This window comes from Quercus lobata, chromosome 2 (assembly GCF_001633185.2).
Source record: "Quercus lobata isolate SW786 chromosome 2, ValleyOak3.0 Primary Assembly, whole genome shotgun sequence".
In the NCBI taxonomy this organism is placed as follows: Eukaryota; Viridiplantae; Streptophyta; class Magnoliopsida; order Fagales; family Fagaceae; genus Quercus; species Quercus lobata.
The window spans coordinates 22,603,728-22,626,046 of record NC_044905.1 but is presented as its reverse complement, the minus strand read 5'-3'; the positions used below and the strand labels follow the sequence as shown (position 1 = coordinate 22,626,046).

General features: G+C 36.9%; 1 long non-coding RNA gene across 1 annotated transcript; it reads right to left on the bottom strand.

Annotated features, from left to right (window-relative positions):
* Positions 1-2,624: 2,624 nt before the first annotated feature.
* On the bottom strand, positions 2,625-3,169 carry LOC115975791. The gene is made up of 2 exons (XR_004088193.1): positions 3,135-3,169; positions 2,625-2,944 (listed from the first exon to the last, which is right to left on the bottom strand). It is a non-coding gene; the product is annotated as an uncharacterized LOC115975791 (long non-coding RNA).
* Positions 3,170-22,319: the final 19,150 nt, after the last annotated feature.

The following is a 22,319-nucleotide window of genomic DNA, read 5'->3' as shown; positions in this document are numbered from 1 at the left end:
CGGTGGCTACTAATCGGATTGAGGAAGGGAGAGAAACTGTTGACGAAGGAAGACAAACAGTTTTAGAGACATTACATTCAAAAACTCGTTCTTATTCTGCATATAACTCGGTTTCCACATTGATGAGTTACAAACAGTAACGCGGGAATATTTTATTGCCCAAAAGCCAAGCTGGAACACCAGCGTGGCTAGCACTTGCCCAGAACTCGGTTTCTTAATAGTCGAGTTATTTAAGTAACTCGATTATCCTATAATCGAGTATCGAAACGGGGGCACGCTCCTATATAATTTCCAAACAGGGGCATAATGCCAAATATTTTGCCCAAAAAGGGCAAAAGGCTAGATCCCCCGTATAGTACTCCCACTTTGACCAACACAAAAAAATTAATAAACAAATAAATAAAATAATATAATATAGTAGAAAATACCTCCCTCTTCTGCTTCTACTCTATATATAAATAAACCTCTTCAACTCTTCCTCACAAATTAACTCTCTGTCTTTCTCTACATTTTCTCACATACCAAACAAACACAAAAATTCAAAGCATGAACAATACATAGATTCATTTCATTTCTTGATCCACGTAAGGGATGTGACAATTAATGTGGGTTTAATTTTGTGAGAAGCGATAATAGGGCTGCTCACAAACTAGCCTCCCATGAAGTCAGATTTGAAGTTGTGAACATTTTTTTTTTTTTTTTTTTTTTTGAGAAAGAAGTTGTGAACATGATTTGCATGTGTTAGAAATCAGAAGTTATTAACATCAAAACAACTAAAAACGGATGTGTGGAGGTTCTTTGTATGCTATGGAGACCAAAAATGATATAGCATCAGAACAAGTATTCGTTTTTAAACATACCTCTTTTTTATTAAGGCAAAAATATATTTTTGTTCCCTACATTTTGAGATGATTATCGTTTTGGTCCTTGTCTTTTTTTTTAATGGATTCAGTCCCTGAAATTAAAAAAGTGTTCTCATTTTAATCCCGACTATCATCTCACTAACGGAAATTACCTGTGTAGCAAATGAAATGCACCATTAGCATGTTAGACGCTGACATGGCCATTAAAATAATAATAATAAAAATTTGTACAGTTTTATTGATATAATTTAGGGTAAACTACATATTTGGTCCCTAACTTATTCGTTATATGTCAATTTGGCCCTTAAGCTTTTAAATGTGTCAATTTAGTCCTTAACATTTTGGAAATGTGTTAAAATGATCCCTGGTGTTAAGTAATAGATGGAAAATACTGACATGGCTAACAGCTCAAATACAATATTATTTTTATGCTGCCTAAGATGCCACATGAACTGCTAACTCAGCAACTACAATCCTAACTAATCTAATATTTGACAGGCAACCCAATTAAGCCCCAGTCCCAGTCATCACCAATGTTGTCCTTTTCTCTCACATTGGACCTAGAAAATTCTATGAAAATAGCATAATGGGGCGTGGTGGGTTGTTGAAGAATGTTGTGCAGATTGGTAGTGCTATCAAAGAAGGAAAAGAGGGGAACAATTTAAGTTTATCTTAATGTGTATGATCTCAATCCCATGATTTGCTATGCATATTGGCTCTGCCTTGGGATTTTAGTGACATTCCAATTGTTCCAATTCAGATATGTGCGTATGCCTTGGATAGAATCGACGTTTAAATATTCGAAATTCTTTTTTGGGTCAATTTTTGGGTGAATTTGTTATGAAAATTTTCATAAATGGGTTGATTATGATTTTTGGGATCTGGGAAATGAGTTGTTTATTGTTGAAGCAAAATTAATGGCTATGGAATGCTAGATTGTTTCGTTGTTTGGGTATTGAGAAAAAGAAAAAAAATTACTAAACTCAGATTTATTTAATTTTGCGGCTTAATTGGGGTTAAGTTTCTCAATAGTCTAAGAAAGAAGAACATCCTAAGAGAAACTTGTTTCATTTGCCGGCGAAGTGAGAGATGCCATGAGAGCAGAAGACAGCACCGGTGACGATTGGAAAGGGACTTAAATCTCACCTAATTGGGTGGCTGATCAAATATTAGATGAGTTGGGATTTTAGTTGTTGAGTTGGTAGTCCGTGGCATCTTAGATAGCATAAAAATAATATTTTATTTGAATTGTTAGCCATATCAGTATTTTCTATTTATTATTTAACAGTAGGGACCATTTTGACACATTATCAAAATGTTAGGAACTAAATTAATACATTTCAAAGCTCAGGGCATAAATTGAGATATAAAGTAAAGGTTAAGGACCAATTATATAGTTTACCCTATAATTTATTAAGCCCAACTAATCTTTGTGACACAACATACAAGTACAACCCAAACCAGCAGCAAGACAGGTTTCATCAGACAGGTCCTGTTATGCAGACTACCCTCTCATCCCAAGCTGAGGTATAGATGTTGTTTCCAGCCTTCGCTTTCTGCCAGTTGCAAATCCCTATTCACACCAATACTAGATTTTCTAGTCCTGCATTTAGGCAGATAGCCAAATTGCTGGTTTTAAACCAATTAATTGAAGAAACCACACATTGCAAAAGTAAAAAAGATTGTGATCATGAAGAACTATAATAATGGTTGACAACCAACCTTTACCATCAAAATTGGGGGTTGAACTTGTTTTTTTTCGGATAAGTGGGGATTTGAACTTGATGTTTTAACAATATATAGATGGCTACTGCTAGTTCACATAGACAGCAGAAAATTTATCTAAGAGGACTTGAAAGAATAATGCTTCAGTGTGGCTGAGAGTGCACCACTTTCCAATTGTTTGCCTTATCATACCTTCATGGAGCCAAGACACTGATAATAGTAAAAATTCATCCATCACAGGGGCAGTGATTAGTTGCTGACTTCCTTAGTTCTCTAGGCAAGTTGTGTTTGTTTTTCTTCACTAGTTTCCTGTGAGTAAGCACCATGGCTTTTCCTTGAAATCTCTACAGCAAGACCTGCATGACCTGACTCTAACATGAGAATATGAGAATGAGCTAATTCCATCTTACAAACCCAGTACACCTCCCCCCCTAAAAAAATAATAATAAGAAGAAGAAGAGGCCAATGATATATATATATATATATATATATAAAACCAAAGGTGAAATCAAAATAAACGAAAGAAGAAAAAAGAAAATGTTGTACCAAATGCATAAGGCCTCTCGCTTCTACGAGGTCTAGGAGAAGTGGTTAGAAGGCAACTTTACCCTTAATTTTTGCAAAAGTTGATTCACTGAAAATACAAAAAATAAATAATACATTATATTGATCAAAAATAATAATGAATCAAGTACACAGGAGAATATACTAGATGAATAACATTTGAGTTCTAAGATTACGATGATCCATAAATTTCAAAAAATTAGAGACAGGATACGTCCCTACAACTAGCATCCATTCAAACTATGTTTTGAAAAATTGCATCGTCATATGAAAAAAAAATGATAATAATAAAATAAAATCAAATCAAACTAAAATTCCAATTCAACAAAATAATTCTTTATTGGTAAGTTATTTGCACATCCAATGGATTTCAAACCCACAATCTCACTGTCCATCTCATTTTTGGTTAATTCCCTAGACAACAAAAATAAACTAAAGATTTAAAAATATAATTAAAATTCCAATTCTAAAATAAGTTTTCATCGTAAGTCATACACGTCCAAATCCACAATTCACTCCCCATCTCATTATTATGGAAGGAGGAAGTGACATTTGAGCTAGACTCATTAGTGTTCCAATCCTACAAATATTGAGATGTTCACGGCCTCAATTGATTCTCATTCCAATCCAGGAAATAACGTAACTAACAACCCTTAGTTAGAGTCAATGTTGTTAAAAGTGCTGAGCGCACTTAAGCGCAAAGGTCTCCTAGAGCCTAGCGCGCGCCTAATTGATGTGAAGCGCACATTTTAAAAAAATTATTATTATTATTATTAATGATCAATATAACAATCAAGTGATCAATTAATCATATAAATTACAATAAAACATTTTATATAATTTATATAACATTTATATAATTCTTTTGTGCTTTACAAAATATATGCAACCATGATACTTGATGGCCATGATTACAAAACATGGTTGAATCAAAATAGAAGTATAGAACCAAGAAGGCAAAGGCTAAAAAGTACTGGAATGTTAAATAATGTTATCTTTGTGAGTGTTGGATTTAGTATTTGTTTGTGTGGTTGTGGTTAAAAGTTCAAAAATATCTAAAGAGATAGGCTTAGGTGTATGGTAGCACACCACACTATTAGTTTTTATATATTAAATCAATGGCTTATATCAAACATATTTAGATCTAATGGCTAAAAATCAAATCAAGATTATTAAAAAAAAATACAAAAAGCTCAAAAAAGCGTGCTTAAAGCACACTTTTGTGAGGGCGCTACGCTTTAGAGGAAAAAAGTTCCAAGGACTCTGCACTCTGCGCTTTGCACTTAAGCGCGCTTTTAACAACACTGAGTTAGAGTTCTTTTCTCATACATAGATTATAACAGCCGTTAATTGGAGGCAATAAGTCATCAAAGAGCTATAAGGTCTACAATTTGCTCAAATGATCTAGTGGCTAGGCCTCTGACATATAAATCGAACTGCATTCAATGTTCAAAGATTCCTTAACTTCTTTGATACCCCAAAATGAGGGGAACTTGCAAGTCAAAAGATATTCCAACATCCAACGTATTGCTATCAGTTGTAGTCATTTATTCATTTTGAACATAAAGTTTCAGCATGAGGTTCTTCTTGGCAACTTCTGTTCTTTTTTTTTTCTTTTCTTTTTTTAATAATACTACTATTTGAACATTATTTGGGCTTGTTTTAGTTGATAAAATTATCAGCTGAAGAATGTGGATAAACAATGAATTGCAATATCTATAATGAAAATTATATAAATAAATTTGTATGCAAGTAGTCTTTAATGTGTTCAAAATTAATAGCAATTTTTAAATCAGCATTTTTAATTCATTTTCAATCCCATGCCTTGCATGGATAAGGAGCTAGTGAAAATTATATCAATCTGAGTCCTAGTTAAGTCTAATAACAGTGATTCTCAAAAAAAAAAAAAAAAAAAAGTCTAATAACAGATGCAGCATGGTGCCTATAGTTATTTGACCACAGCATAAATACGAGATTCTTCACAAATGTAGAATGCAGTTAGGGCAAGTTGGATAATCAAAGGAATACGTGTTACAACCAACCCGTGCATTTCTCCCACTGGATCTTCTCAACAGGCGCCGTAGTATTATAGTGATTGATTAATTTTTATCCCATAAATCTAAGGAAACAAAAATTTTCAAAATTTTAAAGGAGAATTATTAGTTTACATTACATTATCAAGATTTATATTATACTATCAAAATTTATACAAATGTGTATAATGTTTTACAACTAACAATTGTCCAATTTTAGTATTTTAAAAAAAGAATTGTCTAATTTTTAATTAGAATATAGCAATTTTATCCCAAAAAAAAAAAGTGCATACTAAAATTTTAACTTATTATGATTGAAATGTAAAAAAATAATGTATTTTTTAAATTGTAATAAAATAATGTTTAAACTAATATGAAAGTGATATTATTAAGAGCATTATATATAGCTTATTGGAATTACTTATTTCTCCCAATAATAAGAACTTGAGATAAAAAAACCTCTCCCCACTTATTATAAACAAATGTAAAATACACTTCTATAGTTTGGGGGTTCTTTTGATTTTGTTCCCTAAAGTTTCAAAATTTCGATTCACTCCCCTAAGGATAGGGGGTCGTTTGATTGGCAAGTATACAAGGGGTTCTAATTTCTATTTGTCCTTAGGATTTTACATAAACAGCCTACAATATCTACAAACTAAGGTCTAGAAATTTAACATAAAACTCCCAAAAAAAAAGGGATAGTTAAAAAGCAGTATAAAATTTGTGTTCCTTGTTTCTGTCAATCCAAATTTCTAACATTATGTAGCAATAAATTAATGGTACATGAGTAGAATTCTTGTCCGATACACAAATTAATTAAAAATCACATGTAAAAAAAGAAAAAAAATAAAACATGTTACTAATATGTAATAAAAATTATTTTAATAATTAGTGAGTCATCTGGGTAAATTAATTGTCTTACTAATTAATTAGTTACATCCTACATGACAAAAATGTTGGTGTGGGTGTGTGTTCCAAACACTTTTACTATTTATTTATTTTTTAGCCATTGAAAATTTATGAGTAAAATAGCCATTGGGCAATTATGATAAAAATAGTTGTTGGGCAATAATGGATAATATAGCCATTAGGTTTTTATGGGTTGTAAGGACTCAATTTGTAACGACCCCCAAAATGGTATTAGGTTTGCACGTTAAGGGCCCAAACAATATAATTTGTAGAGCATGGGCTTGAAAGGCTAGGCCTTGGTTACCGGACGGTGGTTCGTCATGGTTTCTATAGCAATTTGCACAAGGGTGAACCTGGCGTGTCTAACAATACTTTTTTCCGATATGTCCTGAGTGACTCCGGTCCTTAGACCTCGTTCGAGGAGCTTCATGTTCTTATTATTCTCCTTTTTTAGGGCTCCATGGTCTGGGAGACGATTTGTCCCCCCCTCCCTAAATTGCTTCTCTTTCCTTTTTATACTAGCCTTTACCCTTCCTCCAACGTCCACATGTAGGTTTAGCGTTCCAGGACTGATACTTGTCCCATTAGCCCATATCCAAAGTGGTTGGAGGTGGTTGTAAAAGCTGAAAAGCATTGCTCTGTCAGGTGCAGAGTATTTAATTGCAGTAATGGCAGCCTTTCCATTGTCCTTTGTTGCCAAATTGTCCAGGGGTCCTTTCTCCACCAACGTGGATGTGTTCGGTTTTTCCCTAAACTGTTCCTATACCGTTCTTGCCCTTTCTTTTAGGAGCGCTTTGGAATGCCAAGGACAGAATCATCCTCGGCTATGTCTCAAGGCTATTTGGACTTTCATTGTATGTTCTCGGCAATGCCTCTCCTCGGCTCGGGCCTTGGGCCCTAATGTAAAATGGGCCGAGGTTACAAATTCTCTAGCTCCACAATAGCCCCTCAAAATCCTGCTGCCCGACTCCTTGGTCGGGGAGGAGGGTTTTGGTGATGTCGGGCCTATATCCCGGTTCGCCCAGCTTTGTCCTTCATTAATATCGGTGTCTTTTCATTTGCCTGGAAAATGCTCCCAGTTATGAGACATTCCTTTAATTTTACTCACATTGTGCTTCTGTCGTTTCAGTGTACGAGGCGCATCTTTAATAAGTTCCTTTTACGAGGCAACGCCAATCCAACGATTGTAGACAGCGTTGGGAGTTGAGTGGGAATTATCTCGTTTGTAACTTTTCTTGGAAATCTGTACAGATTAAATGCCACCAGACTTGCCTTCCATATAAGAAGCAAGGTAGGAGGTCATTTCCTTTACGTACAAACTCCTCAATCCTTTCAAATTCCTAAACCACCTGCTGTGCTCAAAGTCCTCATTGCCAGTGAGATTAAGCCTTAGGGAGTGATATGGTTGGGGCGAAGACGGGGGTGAAGGGACCACACCCTCTTAAGAAGCACTGGGTCTCTCCGAGACTCAAGATGGTCCAGTCAGGGTAAGGGAGACAGAGACTCAAAACATTTCTCCCCCTTAACAAGGCGGGAAAGAAGCCTCTTCTTCTTTTAGCCAAAATCCGAAGCAGGTGCTGGCCGCAATAGATTTTTGGTGCGATAGCATTGGGGTTGCTCATCATCGGTACCATCCGCTCTCTCTCGAGCACAGCTAACATGGCACTAGCCTGATGGGAGTCGGAGCTGGCACGGGGACTAGGCATCCCCGCTTCCTCCTCTCCTCCTTCTCTGGTGCCTCCTTTTGCCTCCGCTTCTTCTTCTCTTCCATCACTAGGGACATCCTGGTGTTTCTGCTTCTTCTTCTACCTCTTCTCCCCTTCCATCAAAAGGGGCCATCCTGACACATTTAGTCGCCACAAAAGCAGAATTTTGAAGGATTTATCGTTCCCTTGTGTCTTTTTCCTTTTTGCTTTTCTTTTTGCTTTTGTAGTTAGCTTCTAGTATAGGCTTGCTTAAGCCCCTCATTGTACGCTGTACTGTTTCTTTGTATTAATAAAAGATGACTTTATTTTATTCTAAGTATTCTTTCTTTTCTGCAATAGTTATATCGTGAATGGATGTGCTATTTTTTTTTATATTCGAAACGATACTTAAAGCCGAAACCCCTGTTAACAAAAAGCTATTATTTTGAACTTATTGAGACTAACAGGCATAATAATGCCGACCTGAAAAAGGTTATACATATAAGACTAACCGGGATAACAGCTGAATGCTCTGTATTGCGTATGAGGCCATCATCCGAGGATGGGTAACCCAAAATGAACTATCCAAGAGGGTCGCCGAGGAGTAGGGCGCTTTGCCACGTTCCTAACAACATTCATAGCCTTAACCATTTTTGGCATCCGGTCCGAGGACCGAGGTATGACTGTACCTGACTTAAACACTCGTTTACGTTAGTTCCCTTAAAGCTGGGGATCCGAGGATAGGTCGGGACTTCCATTCTGTCTAGGGCTTAATCCATTTTCTAATGGATAATCTTCCCATAGTTGGTTTCCCCATAGGTTTGAGTCCGAGGACCATGCAATACCTTGGTTCTGTCCAAAACTTAGAATTTCTTTAAGTAGTTGGTTTCCCCATAGGTTTGAGTCCGAGGACCATGTAATACCTTTGTTCTGTCCAAAACTTAGATTTTTTTTAAGTAATTGGTTTCTCCATAGGTTTGAGTCCGAGGACCATGCAATACTTTGGTTCTGTCCAAAACTTAGAATTTTCTTTAAGTAGTTGGTTTCCCCATGGGTTTGAGTCCGAGGACCATGCAATACCTTGGTTCTATCAAAAACTTAGAATTTTCTTTAAGTAGTTGGTTTCCCCATAGGTTTGAGTCCGAGGACCATGCAATACCTTGGTTCTGTCCAAAACTTAGAATTTTCTTTAAGTAGTTGGTTTCCCCATAGGTTTGAGTCCGAGGACCATGCAATATCTTGGTTCTGTCCAAAACGTAGAAGTTTCTTTAAGTAGTTGGTTTCCCCATAGGTTTGAGTCCGAGGACCATGCAATACCTTGGTTCTGTCCAAAACTTAGAATTTTCTTTAAGTTTCGAGAATTAGCCCTCGGCCAAGGTGTGAGGCGTTGACCTAACGATGGAAGTCCCTAGAACTGCCCGTGCCACTGGTGCTTCGAAGCGTAGCCCCTAGTGGAACTTTATATTAGGGCAACAACAACAGGTTGCTGGAAGTGATGGAGGGGCTTTCGCAGGCCTTTGTTTGACAGGAGCTCGAACCACCGCCTGTGCCAAAACAAAAGCCTTTCCCACAGACGACGCCAATTGTAAGGACTCAATTTGTAACGACTCCCAAAATGGTATTGGATTCGCACGTTAAGGGCCCAAACAATATAATCTGTAGAGCATGGGCTTGAAAGACTAGGCCTTGGTCACCGGACGGTGGTTCGTCATGGTTTCTATAGCAATTTGCACAAGGGTGAACCTGGCGTGTTTAACGATACTTTTTTCCTATATGTCCTGAGTGGCTCCGGTCCTTAAACCTCGTCCGAGGAGCTTCATGTTCTTATAATTCTCCTTTTTTAGGGCTCCATGGTCTGGGAGACAATTTGTCCCCCCCCACCCTAAATTGTTTCTCTTTCCTTTTTATACTAGCCTTTACCCTTCCTCCAACGTCCACGTGTAGGTTTAGCGTTCCAGGACTGATACTTGTCCCATCAGCCCATACCCAAAGTGGTTGGGGGTGGTTGTAAAAGCTGAAAAGCATTGCTCTGTCAGGTGCAGAGTATTTAATTGCAGTAATGGCAGCCTTTCCTTTGTCCTTTGTCGCCAAATTGTCCAGGGGTCCTTTCTCCATCAACGTGGATGTGTTCGGTTTTTCCCTAAACTGTTTCTATACCGTTCTTGCCCTTTCTTTTAGGAGCGCTTTAGGCTGCCGAGGACAGAATCATCCTCGGCTATGTCTCAAGGCTATTTGGACTTTCATTGTATGTCCTCGGTAATGCCTCTCCTCGGCTCGGGCCTTGGGCCCTAATGTAAAGTGGGCTGGGGTTACAAATTCTCTAGCCCCACATGGGTTATCAGTAACCAAAAATTATACACCATTATTGTCATAAATAGCCTATATAGTACCCATCATCACACCCTTTTTTATAATTCATATTTTACCACTCTATATTTTATATATACACAATTCTATTATATTTCTCTTCCACATATTTTTCTGCAATATATATTTGTTCAAAGGAAAGCCAATAGAGAGTTATTTTTGAACCTTCATGAGTGGAAGTGCATCCATCTTGAAGGTTGACGCTATAGTCTAATCCTATAGGGTGTTTGGCCAAGAAAACTAGTCGCACTGAGTTTTACTGCGAGTGGCACGAATCGACCTTTAAGGACAATGCTTTCGCAGCGTGATTCTATATTATTGTGAGATTGTTTTAAACTTTTTTTTTATTTTTTATCCTTGCTAATTATTGAGGATATTATTTGTTGTATCAAAACTTGTTTATTCACTAAAATATTTCCAAAAAAAATATAATAAATTTAGGTGTAAAAGTAAAACATACATATAGCCGCTTGTTGTAGGCATGACATATAGTATGTTTTACAATATTAAAACACAAAATTATGATAGATGATCAAAATAAATATAAAAATTTATTTTAAATTTCTTGAAATATTTTTGTAATAGAACTTGTAAGGACCCAATTAGATTCAGAGCCTGAATGGTTTAGACAATGGCCCAATGAGCCCAAAATAATGAATTTGTTAGAGAGTGGGCCTATTACTGAATGTTCAATGAGTTAGGATGTTGAACACAATAGGCTAGATAATATTTTGAAGAGCAAAACAAACAGTTTGAAAAGGAAAATTGCTCCTTCGTCAGGTTTGAGGATGGTATGTTCTTATATATTTCTTTTAGACTTATACAAATATTCAAGTTCTTGATTACACAGTGGTTTTTCTCTGGTTCTTCTGATGATCCCCCCTGTAAGGGAGTTCTTTCCTTTTATATTCCCTTCCCCTCTTTTATCTCAGCCCTCCATGTGTAGATAAAATTGCTAATCTTCTTAATACTTGTCCCATCAATACCTTCCTGAAGTTCTTTATGGGTAACTATAAGGCTAAAAGTTACTGTTTAGGTATCACTGCCACATTAATGCGGCCAGGGGGTTAGATACAGAGCATTCAATGCGGTGGTAGCAGCTTTCTTCCTAGATATTTCTCAATTCTTTGTTGACTCATCTCTTTCTAAAGCTTATCCTCCCAAGCACGGTTGCCTGTTGAATAGTACTTGATGGGTGGTCAGACTTTAGGCCTCCACTCTGTTGGCCGAGGAGGAATCGCTCCTCGGACAACGTCACCTATTCATTGTGACCTGACCTCTTCCTTGATCCAATAATCTATCTGTCTTTGCTAATATTTATTTGTCCCCAAGCTATTTGACTTCTTCGAGTGCGGCCCACAGCCCAATATCCTTATTTGAACCCTTCATCCCTATAGAACTATAGTTGGAGTTGAATTTAAATTTTTTTAAACTTAGGTAATTTATTTTTACCCAAAAAAAATGACAATATTAAATTTAAATTTAAATTTCTTAAATTTTTTTGGTAAAAAAATTTAATTGAAATAGAATTTTAATTTAAATTTCATTAACCGAAGCCTTTGACTTTTTTTGGAGCTCCCACATTTTTACACATCAGCATTATTTAAATAAATAAATAAAACAAAAATTCTGATTTAATTCTGATCCACAATATTATTAAAAAAAAAAAAAAACAATTCGACTAAAAAAAACACAAAACAAAACTTGACTCTTTTGACTTCTTTTTTGCTTCCTTTCATCCCATCTCAAAAACATTTTGACTAAAAAAAACACAAAACGAAACTCGAGTCTTTTGAGTTCTTTTCTGCTTCCTTTTGTCCCTATCATAAGCCGTTTACAAACCAAAACCAAAATAATATCATCTCCCTCTTCAAATATAGTACACCCATAAATCACAAACACAAGCCAAACCCACAAATCACAACCACTACCATTACAACACCCTCATTTGCCGTGAGATAATGAAGGTGTAAGAGAGAGATGAGGTAAGAAGTCAATTTTTTTAATGATTCCTCAGTTTAAAATTTTTGCTGATCTTCCCTCTTGGTGCTCCACCCCCCGTAAAAGACTCTTTCTCCTCCCAAATTTTCACCTTAGCCCTAAAACCTTCCTAGATTGGTGAGAAAATCATGCCAGTGATGTAATTTTTGTGGTGGTGGGTGTGATTTAGATTTTACCATGAGAGAATGAAGATGAGAAGTGAGACAGATCAGTTGCTTTGGGGGTGAAAGTATGAGAGAGAGAGAGAGAGAGACAGAGAGAGAGAGAGAGAGAGAGAGAGAGAGAGATTATGAATTGAAAAAGAATATAAAAAAATAAAAAATAAAAACCCTTTATGACAACTCAATCACAGTTGTGTGTTTACAAAGTTATGCAAAAATTCAATCCAAAATTGATGAAAATTTTAAAATTTTGGATAGAAACTTAAATTGAAACTTAGCTGATAATCTTTCTTCTCCATTCTTCTGCGTTTTCTTTCATCATCCTTCTTAGGCATTTTCTTTCTTCTTCTGTCATTGGTACCCAAAACCAAAAGTCTACTTCAATAGAAATACACTTTTCGTCCCTATGTTTTGCCTTGATTCCCATTTTAGATTGTAAGGGTATTAGACCCAGGAGCCCATATTTATGTATATATTGGGCCAGGGGCCCAATCCAAGGATGTTAAACAATCCGAGAACAGGTAAGCACTTTCATAAGGGTCCGTATTAGTAAGTAAAGAGGTGAAATCCAGTTAAGGTCATCCAGAAGGGTGGTCCGATGAAAAATCCCTCCTCAACTAAGCAAAGTCGAGGTCAGAGGGGGTGGCTTGCCGTCAAGAGTAACATTCTGGATCATTCCATGAATAAAGATAAGTATCAGGAAGGAACAAGATAGTGAAAGGTCATGAAATATCTCAAGGGAAAGCTGCTACCACCGCATTAAATGCTCTGTAACTAACTCTTTAGCCGCATTGATGAGGAAGTGATACCTGAACAGTAAATTTCAACCTTACAGCTACTACCTAAAGACTTTAGGAAGGTGCTGATGGGACAAGGATCAACACCTACAATCTGATCTGCACGTGGAAGGTGGAGATGAAAGGGGAAGATAGTATAAAATGGAAGAGAGACTCTGAGACTAGGAGATCGAGAAATTAAGAGAAAAACACTATAGCAATCAGGAACCAAATTTCTAATCAAACTTGTGAGAAATATCAGGGACATAGATGCCAAGAGATTTGTTTGGAAAAATATTGTCACTCGGTTTGGAATCCCTCGTATCCTCATCTCGGACAACGGTCTTCAGTTTGATAGCAAAGCTTTCAAGAGGTATTGTTGTGACCTGGGCATAACGAATAGATATTTTTATACCGGCATATCCACAGGGAAATGGACAGGCTGAAGCTGTCAATAAGGTCATAGTGAGTGGGCTTAAAAAGAGGCTGGACAATGCAAAGGGAAAATAGGTAGAAGAGTTGCCACACGTCCTTTAGACATACCGGACTTCACCTCGTAGGTCCACTGGGGAGACCCCCTTTTCAATGACTTATGGAGCCGAGACTGTTATTCCTCTAGAGACTGGATTCCCAACACTAAGAACGAGTTCTTTCACTCCGAGCAACAATAATGAGCTGTTAGGAAAGAGCCTAGACTTAATTGAAGAGTGAAGAGAAAATGCCACGGTCTAATTGGCCTATTATCAACACAAGCCCAAACAAGGGTATGATGCCAACGTGAAGTTAAGGCCACTAGCACCTAGAGACTTGGTGTTAAGAAAGGTTCTGGGTACTGCAAAGAACCCAACATAGGAAAAGTTAGGGCCCAACTGGGAAGGGTCATACCGCATCACCTCGGTGGCTGGAATAGGTGCGTGTCATCTTGAAGACCTAGATGAAAATGTTGTATCACACCCCTGAAATATAGATAACTTGAAAAGGTATTATTATTAATGAAAATCTTCCTTGTCACATTCTCATTTATTACATTATCTGTTGAGCTTCCTATTATTGTTATTTTAAGTATCAAATAGAAACTTGGTCATGTCTGGTTCCTCGGGCTACTTACCTTGTGTAAATTGATATCTCCTGACATCTATTTAAGTATTAAACAAAACCTTAACTATGTCTGGCCCTTTAGACCACATGCTTTGGGTAAATTAATACTTCATACTATCTATTTAAGTATTAAACAAAAACTTAGCTATGCTTGGCTCCTCGTACCACATACTTTGGGTAAATTAATATTTCATGTTATCTATTTAAGTATTAAACAGAACCTTAGCTATGCCTGGCTCCTCGAACCATATGCTTTGGGTAAATTAATACTTCCTGACATTTATTTAAGTATTAAACAGAACTTTAGCTATGCTTGGCTCCTCGGACCACATGCTTTGGGTAAATTAATATTTCATGCTATCTATTTAAGTATTAAACAAAACCTTAACTATGCCTGGATCCTTGGACCACATGTTTTGGGTAAATTAATACTTCCTAACATCTATTTAAGTATTAAACAAAACCTTAATTATGTATGGCTCCTCGGACCACATGCTTTGGGTAAATTAATAATGCATGCTATCTATTTAAGTATTAAATAGGACCTTAACTATGCCTAGCTCCTCGGACCACATGCTTTGGGTAAATTAATACCCCCTGACATTTATTTAAGTATTAAACATAACCTTAGTTATGCCTGGCTCCTCGGACCACATGCTTTGGGTAAATTAATACTTCCTGACATCCATCTAAGTAACAAACAGAACCTTGGTCATGCCTGGATCCTCGAAACACATACCTTGAGTTAATTGATATTTCAAGCTATTCACATAAGTGTCAAACAGAACCTACATTATATCTAGATCCTCTTGAGTAAGATAACACTTCCTATTGATTATTTAAGTGTTTGATGGGATCAGCCCTACTGAATGATATGGATTTTCATTGAAGTGACATGATCAATTGCATGCTTGTAAGCATCACTTAAAGCATTTGAAAGTATATCCATGATCTATTTTAGGTCTGATTATTATATCCAGGTCTTTTAACTTAGCAATGGGAAGAAACTTAGATGGAGTCTAACATAAATTGGTGTCTTGCCATTTATATACATGAATGGAGTTGTATCTCATTTCCATATTAGCTAAGTGTTAAACAAAATAGACACTATATCAACACTTGTGTAAGAATCATAGAAGTAAGGAAAATATTCATAACTTTCACTAACTAAAGCCTCTGAAAGAGGTTGATTGGATACAAAGAGGTAACACTAATTACAAATTTTGAAAATAAAAACAGTAGCTTATAAAAAAATAAAAAAATAATAAAAAGAACTACACTAGAAGGGCTTTGGTAGGTTGAGTGGATGCTACTTCTGAGGCCTCGGGGCCCTTACTTGCAGGATCAGCCTTGGCAGGCAAAGGAAGAGTGGCCAGGACAATCTCCGTCTTTTTAGGAACTTCTTTCTCGATAGGGGGGTCCTGGGTGGCAGTTGGGGGCTTCAAGGCATCAGTGGCCACTCCCTGGTTTGCGTTCTTTTCTTTTTCTGTGACCTAGGGCTACTCGGCCTCCACAAAGGGGTTGTCAAAAGAGGTTGGAACAGTGGCTGTACTGTCCTTGCCTATTTCTGCCACCTCGAAGGTTGTATCAGGGCTCGAGCAAGAGGGAACAAACGTCAAATGGTAGGGGGTAGTATACACTCTCTGTCTTCCTAAGTACAGATGAAGCCTCAACCCCAGCTTGGTTGAGAGCTGCATTCCACACTTGGGAGTAGTAGTTCCTACATACCCCCGAGACCTCAGTCCTGAGGGCTTCCTCAGTCTCCGCCACTCCTACATCATATCCCTCTTGCTCGGCTTGATCCCGAGCCCTTTCCGCTTATTCCCTTGCCTTCTCAGGCTCCTCCAATTTCTTCTTGAGGGCAACGATCTGTACTTTGGAGGCGGATAGTTGATCCTTGACATTGCGAAGGAGCACCCGTTAGCCTTCAGCCTGCCTCTCAGCGCTATCCAGGGCATCTGCAACACTTTTTCTTTTCCTCTCCTCCTCAAGCAGCTTACTCTTGAGCTCCTGAATACTCTTTTCAGGCACATTGAAGGCCTCCACAACGACGTTGTGCCTTCCTTCCTCTTCCTTCATCTGCCGGTGGCAGTAATTTGTTATCTCCTCCACCTTGAATGTGGCTTGAACAACTTGCCGAGGAAAGAAACATAGATTAGAAAAAAAAAAAAGGCTAAGTAAGGGACATACCTTAGCGAGGTACCTTTTTAAACTAAGGAAGACCTCGTGCCTCCTCATGGACTGGAGCTCGGCCATGTCCTCAGGGAGCAGCAGAGCCTACTCCACGGCATCAGCCAAATAGCCAGTCTTCCCTCCTCGAAAGTCCCTAATGGAGGCACTAGCAGGCAGAGGAGCCCCATCTAGAATTGGGGTGGGAGTCCAGGCCGAAGGTGCTACCTGGGGATCAGCCCTCTGCTTGGAGCCCTTTGCTTGAAGCCCTTCTGCGCCACTTTGGCTTGCTTAGCTGCTCTTTGGGCCTCATTCTCTTGGAAGGGATGGGTTTTCCCTACTTCCACCACCTCTTTGCCCTTTGCTCCCTTTTTCTTTTAAGGTCGGTAGGTTCAAGACGAAGAGGCTGAGCAGGTAGAGGGGTGGGAAGCTTAGTCTGAGCTGCTTTCCCTGTTGTGTCCCTCCCTAGTTGGGACTCCAATAGTTCCTAAAGGGTGGACCTTTGCTTGCGTTGGATCCCCATCTCGTCTGGTATTGGTGTGAATGGATGGCTGAGGTCAAAAGTTGAAGTTTCTAGGGACAAAGCTTGATTGAAGACTTCAAACTCATCCTCGAAGTCAGATACTTCAACTACTTCTTCCTCTTCTATGTTGGCAGGGTGAGAAGAAGTGGCCACTTCGGTTGTCTGCTATGGTGGCAAGGCTACCTTTGGTATGCCTTTGGGTATAGGGTTGGTGGTGAGAACGACTTTTGGAATTGGGCCAGTGATTGGAAAGCCTGGAGCAGCAACACTGGTCCGTTACAGCCGAGGATCCCTAGCTTTACTGACGCACTTAGGCGCTTGGAAACTCTTGGATATTGGAATGTAGTCCAATATCAGGTGGGTTGCCCTGAGTTAGCCATCTGTGTAGACAAACACCTCGGCCTTTAGGATCTTATCCAAACTCGCTTAGTTCATGAGGTTGAAGTTGGGAATAGTCGCATTCCTATCTGCAAAACCATTAGGAGAAACAAAAAAAAGAAAACAAAAAATATCATTATTGAAAAATAAGACAAATCAAAGGAAATTTCATGTACAAGTACAAGCAAAAGAAAAGGCAAAAAGGGGTAACTTTAAAATAACCATCCTAGGTCTAAAACCCCATCTGGTTGCCCCTCTCTCGTCGGGCAAGGGAGGCCATCATGCCATTCTCCTGACATGATCAAAAAGTCCTTATTCAGGCCCTTGTTTTATTTGGGGAGGCATTGAATAAGCCTAACCTCAGGGTACTTAGATTTTAGGTAATACCTCTGTCCCTTTAAGTGATGGTGGTTGTAAACCCAATTGATATCATGGTGGGTCAACCCTAAGCCCATTCTTTCATTAAGGGCGTCTACACTCCCTAAAATTCTGAACATGTTTAGGGCACACTGGATAGGAGCTAACCTATGAACCCTAAGATAGTCCCTAGTTACAATACCCATGGGAATTCTCATCCCACCCTCTATGAAGGCAATCATTGGGATTACCACTTCTCCCTCTTGCCTTTTCTCATGCCATTCTCCTTCCTTACAATATCTAATGAATGCTCTTGAAGGAATCCTATACAGAACTCTAAAACTCTTTATTCCCTCCTCAGAGTCTACCAAATAAGCGAACCTACCCATTCCTAAGAGAGACTTGGAGATACTAAGAAGATAAAGAGAAGGAAAAAGAGCTGAGGAGGAAAAGATACAAAGAAAAGAAGAGTGTATAGAAAAATAAAGACTAAAGGTTTATGAAGACTTACAGAAAGAATAAAAGTGTCTTCGCACAGACTTTTGGTATTTGTAAGGGCACGAGTGAGTTGGGAAAGTTTGCAGGTTCAACGTATGTCCGCTAAAACAAAATGAATGCTAAAGTGAGATGAGTGATTGATTTGAGTGGTATTTATATCAAGGAGGGAGTTAGAAACGGGAAAATTCTTGCTCGGTTCCTAGCAAAATCCTCAACTGTTGGATCCACATCGCATCGTAGAACGTGGGGAGCAGAAAGCCGTAAAAATTTAATGAAGGCACGTCTCATATGCCGAAGCATCAGGAGCATGCCTTAAGCAATTAAAAAGGCACCTACGCAATCAGAAGTGACGTATAATGAGCTAGCGGTACGTGCAGTGGCATCAAAATCCTCCTTTCTTCCCGATAAACCAAAAAGAAGGATCTCGAGGGGTTATTGTAGGGGTATTAGACCCAGGAGTGCATATTTATGTATATATTAGGTCAAGGGCCCAATCCGAGGACATTAAACAATTCGAGAACAAGTAAGCACTTTCATAAAGGTCCGTGTTAGTAAGTAAAGAGGTGAAATCCGGTTAAGGTCATCTAGAAGGGTGGTCCGAGGAAGAATCCCTCAACGGCTGAGCAAAGCCGAGGTCAAAAGGGGTGGTCTGTCGTCAAGAGTAACATTCTGGATCATTCCATGAATGAAGATAAGTATCAGGAAGGAACAAGATAGAGAAAGGTCATGAAATATCTCAAGGAAAAGTTGCTACCACCGCATTAAATGCTCTGTAGCTAACTCTCTAGTTGCATTGATGAGGAAGTGATACTTGAACAGTAAATTTCAGCCTTACAGCTACTACCTAAAGACTTTAGGAAGGTGCTGATGGGACAAGGATCAACACCTACAATCTGATCTGCACGTGGAAGGTGGAGATGAAAGGGGAAGATAGTATAAAATGGAAAAGAGACTTTGAGAGTAGGAGATCGAGAAATCAAAAGAAAAACACTGTAGCAATCAGGAACAAAATTTTAATCAAACTTATGAGAAATATACAAGAATTGATCTCCTCGGACTGTGCTGAGAATGATTTTCTTTAGTTTAAATCAATCTATCTTCCTGTTCTTGTCATTTGAACCCACTTTACTTGTTGTCTAGCTCATTTTAGCCAAGTTTTCCAACCCACCACTACAAACTCATTGTTTTGGGTTTTTCAGACCTAAGTCCATCCATCTTTTGGGTTAGGGACTGAAATAGTATCCTTATAGGTCCCTACATCTCATTTTTACCACATTTAGTCCCTATTTAGAAAAACGTCATCCATTTTAGTCATTTCCGTCAGTGCCCTAACTGTAAAATCCTAAGTGGCAGACAAAACTATTAAAATAATAATAATAAATTTTATTTTGGCATAAAAAAATGCCACGTCAGCATCTAAATTTAAAAAAAAAATTAATTTATCAATTTTCACTAAATAAAAAAATTAAAAACCAAAAATCTTATGAATTGAGATCTAAGTGTGTCATGAACAAGAACTACAAGAACAAAAACCCACAAACCCAGATTTAAAAACACAATATTAAAAACCAAAAATCACAAACCCAAAAAATAAAAACACAAAATTAACACATCAAATCCACATCATATTAAACATGAACAAGAAATTAAACATTTGAACAAGAAGACAAACCTAGAAAATTTAAAACCCAAAAAATTAGCATCAGATCCACATCAACACAAAATTAAACATGAACAAATTCGAAAAATCAAACCCCCACACTACCAAAGCATCAAACACAAAACTCAAACCCAGAATTTTTGGCCCCCAAACACAAAAACACTAAATTCAAAACCCAAATTTTCGGGCACCAAAGAAAATAGAAGAAAAGAAAGAGTATGATTTTCTTATCTTTCCAAGAAACCAACACAAAATCAACTTAAACCAACACAAAACTCAATGATCTGAAACCGAACGATCAACGACCCACCGACCTGAAACCCAACGATTTGAAACTCAACTCAAACCACCGATTCGAAACCTCTAAACCCACCAAATCCACCACCTCTAATCTCTACATCTGTTTCATTGCAAGGAAACTAGGCCGAATCTCCTTAAGCTTCAATCCTTTGTCGTTGACCACGATAGTCACGAATGGCAGTGAGTCCTTTCTGGGCTCGGTCTATGGGTTTCACATCAAGTTCTCTGTCGATGATTTCTTCTTGCTTGTGTCCGCTTGAGTTTCAATTCCTCCTATTTTTCCCTCTCATCTCTTATGGCTGGGATTGAGCTCAATGAGAGGCGAAAGTGCTGAACCAGATAGAGCAAAAGGGAGAAACTGAACCACGGGAGAGAGTGAGAGAGAAAGAGAGTGTGTGTATGTGTGTGTGTGGAAGTGGTGGGTGGGTTTAATTTATTGGGTTTATTTTAATTTTTTGGGTTTGTGTATGCTTAATTTTTTGTTTGTTTTCTAAGAAAAAAAAAGGAGAAAATGTCAAATAAAGGAAAATGTTCTTCTTGTTCTTAAATCTCGGTTTGTGTTTTTGTTGTTCTTGTTCAAGACACACTTAGATCTCAATTCATCTGATTTTTGGTTTTTAATTTTGTTTTTAATTTTTTTTATTTAGTTAAAATTGACAAATTAATTTTATTTTAATTTAGATGCTGATATGGAATTTTTTAATGCCAAAATAAAAATTATTATTATTATTTTAATGGTTCCATTTGCCACCTAGGAGTTTGCCATTAGGGCACTTGAGGAAAAGACTAAAATGGATGGCATTTTTCTAAATAAGGATTAAATGTGGTAAAAATAAAATGTAGAGACCAAAATAGGAATCGGGGCAAAACATAGAGACGAAAAGTGCACTTCTGCCTTTCTTTTCCAATAAAGCTATCTACCACCAAACTATGGTAGACACTACCCCTTTCCCATGAAAAAGTTGGACATGTGGCCACGTTGCCATCATTCATTTGCTTTGAAATTTTTTAAAACTTTTTTCTTTTTCATTTAATTGCATTATTTATTGGATTTGACCGGACTTTTTTTTAAAAATACTAAGTATTTTAACACACACACAGGTAGAGAGAAGAATGTCTTAAAGAAACTGACAGTAATGTATATCCAAAATGGTCTATTTGACCGGACTTTGATTCCTAATGACTAATACTACAAACCCATGTATTGGCATATTAAATTCATATATTGTTACTGTAAATTTAAGATTTATATCATAAATTAAACAAATGCATATAATATGTATAATATTTTATATATTTATTAAAATATATATAATATTATACACATTTGCATAAAAATATACAATGTTGTAGACATTTTTTTTTAAAATTTATTATATAAATCTTATCTAGATAGTATAATGTTAAATAATAATTTTTCTTTTTATTGTGATTATTTTTTTAATAGTTAATAATATTTTGTTGATTTTTGAAACACTATAATGAAAGTTGTGAAATAAAAAATACATTTTAAAGATGGTATTTATATTTATTTGAATTATTTTAGTCAATTTTTTATTTATACTAATTTAATATATTTAATTATATTTTAAATAACTAATAAGTTAATTATGATATCATCACTATTCAACCTTAGTTCGACCTCGGTCTGACCTTAAAAACATTGAACTTTTTCCTTCTCCGGTTCTTTGAACAGTTTAGGATTCAAAACCATGATATACTCAAAATATGTGTCATTGAATGGAAATAGCACTGTTATTTGTTCACTTTATTCTACGATATTAGGAGGTTCTCATGAATTTAATAGTTTTTCTATTTTTCTTAATTTGATTAAAAAAAATTATATTCCTATTTTGTGGAATTTACTTTGAAGTTAGATTAAGAGCTCTATAATGAACATATTAAAGTCTAGGTGCATTATCAGTTACTATTAATTTATAATGATATTTTATGATCTATAAGTTTATATAATGCATTGTAAAGAATTAAAAATGTCCTTTATTATATAATCTTTCTGTTAAAAATAATATTATTTGATTATTGTAAATGATTATACAATAATCTTTTTGTTTAAAAATATTACTTTTTGTAGGTTCTTGAAGAGCTCAACCTACCTATACAAGTGAAAAATTTGAATGGAAAAAAATTTATTTTCCAATCAGAACTAAATGACTATAAACTCTATTATAGAATTTGACAAAGTAATTTAAGCTTGATAAAATGATAAAAGTACGTATTTATTTAATATAGCA